This window comes from Atta colombica, unplaced genomic scaffold (genome assembly GCF_001594045.1).
Source record: "Atta colombica isolate Treedump-2 unplaced genomic scaffold, Acol1.0 scaffold107, whole genome shotgun sequence".
In the NCBI taxonomy this organism is placed as follows: domain Eukaryota; kingdom Metazoa; phylum Arthropoda; class Insecta; order Hymenoptera; family Formicidae; genus Atta; species Atta colombica.
The window spans coordinates 5,003,010-5,005,266 of NW_017259192.1; positions in this window are offsets into that span (position 1 = coordinate 5,003,010).

Sequence of the window (2,257 nt, forward strand, 5' to 3'; positions counted from 1 at the left end):
CATTTGTTTCTTTAAGTATGATAAAGCAAAATTTTTTATAAGATAGAGATATAATATATAATAGATAATAGATCTTATTTCTTAATATTTATTGGTTTATTGGTTAAAAAAGAAAAGAAACTTATTTTATAAAAGCAATATGAATCGGGATATCAAAAGTAGTATTGTGTAGTTTTAAATCCAATTTATTGGTACGCTTGTATAAAGTTTGCAGCTTTAGATGAGTAAAAAAGAAGAAGGATATCTTTCTTCTTAGTTAACTATATATTCGTATATATTCGTATCTGAGTCTTCTAACTTAAGTGAAAGTGAAAAAGTATTCTCTTCACGTCTGGTTAACTTCCACATTGAGACATCTTATCAGATGAGAAAGATCTTGAAAAAACTTTTTATGTATATCTCAAAAAAGCAAACTCTGATAACATTATATATGCTAACTACTTATTCAAATTTGAAAAAGTTCTGAATATCTTAAATATGTAACGACGAAAAGATACGCAATTTACTAATCTTTTCAGTTGATATTCTGAGAACTGAATGAAATCAAGTATCCCCTATACTTCTATAGCTTGAAAGGAATAATGTTGATAGGAATCGATTGGAACGATTAAATTTATGCAATAAAGTTTTAATCGCCTCTCAAAAAACTTTATTAAGAGAACTTTTTCAAGCATAATTAATAATAAATCAATTAATTTTTTAAAATAATTCCAATCTATATAAAATTTTATCTAAAATATAACAATCAATTCATTCTTTGTAATTGTTATTTACACATAAAACATTGAATAAATACAACACATAATATCTATCTAAATCTATCTACTAGGTGTACAACTTTGCTTCCGCCGTTTTCCTATAGATGGCTTTAGCGGTAAGTGATGGTCGAAATAAATAGATCATAGACGTCATACAATAAACTTGGGCATCTGTCAACATAACCCCATAGAAACATTAGTCGATTTGTGTCTGCATCATAAAGTTATTCTCGATTGAAAATGTCAGTTTACGAGCCAAATTCTCATCATTTGCGAGAGATTTTAATTTTTTGCTTCAATATGAAGAAATCTGAGGCTCATCGAATGCTCTCAAATACTTATGGTGAGGCCGCTATTAGTGAAAGAACGTGCCGTGAGTGGTTTCAACGCTTCAACAACGATAATTTTGACGTCCAAGGTCATGCTCTGTATTTGGTGAGACCAGCTCGGCGTAGTGTTATGAACTATTAAAACCGACTGAAACAATCACAGGCGATCGGTATCGAACGCAATTGATGCGTTTGAGCCGAGCATTGAAAGACAAACGACTGCAATACAACGAGAGAAACGATAAAATGATTTTGTAGCATGACAATGCTCGACCCCATGTTGCGAAAGTGGTCAAGATATACTTGGAAACGTTGAAAGGGGAAGTCCTACCCGCCGTATTCTCCAGACGTTGCTCCCTCTGACTATCACTTGTTTCGATCAATGGCACACGGCCTGGCTGACCAGCACTTCCGGTCTTATGAAGAAGTAAAAAATTGGATCGATTCGTGGATAGCCTCAAAAGATGACCAGTTTTTTCGTACACTACCCGAAAAATGGGAGAAAGTAGTGGCCAGCGATGGACAATACTTTGAATCATAAATGTATAACCAGTTTTTTACAATAAAGCCTCGAATTTCGGAAAAAAAACGGCGGAAGCAAAGTTGTATACCTAATATATTTTTGTAACATCTTTGTATATCTTCGTATACACATACGTGTATATTCAGCGTTACGAATTTGCAAACGTATTTTTACTGTGCAATCACAAGACAAAAAGAACTACTTTTCTCTTGAAATATGTAACGCATATAAAGGCACAATAGTCTCTTAAAAAGCTTGTTAGTAAGAGTTAGTAAGCTTATAAGCATGATTTAAATTTTATTAAATGAAACTGGACATAAGACTTAAATGAGAAAAAAATAATTTGATAAAATATGTAAATAATTTATTTACATATTTCATCAAATTTATTTAGTAGAGAATTAATGTTAATTTACGGAGTGCATTTACATCTGTAAATAAAACATAATATTTGAAATTATAAATAAAGCATTTTAAATAAAAAAGATAACCTTTTCTATTTAGTCAACCTACAAAAATTACTATTTAAATATTAGAATTATTTTCAATTAACTGTATGTAAAAAAATATGAAAATATTTTGATGTGTTATTATGCTTAGTAATTAATTAAATTGTGATATTAAATATATTTATAATTTATTTTTAT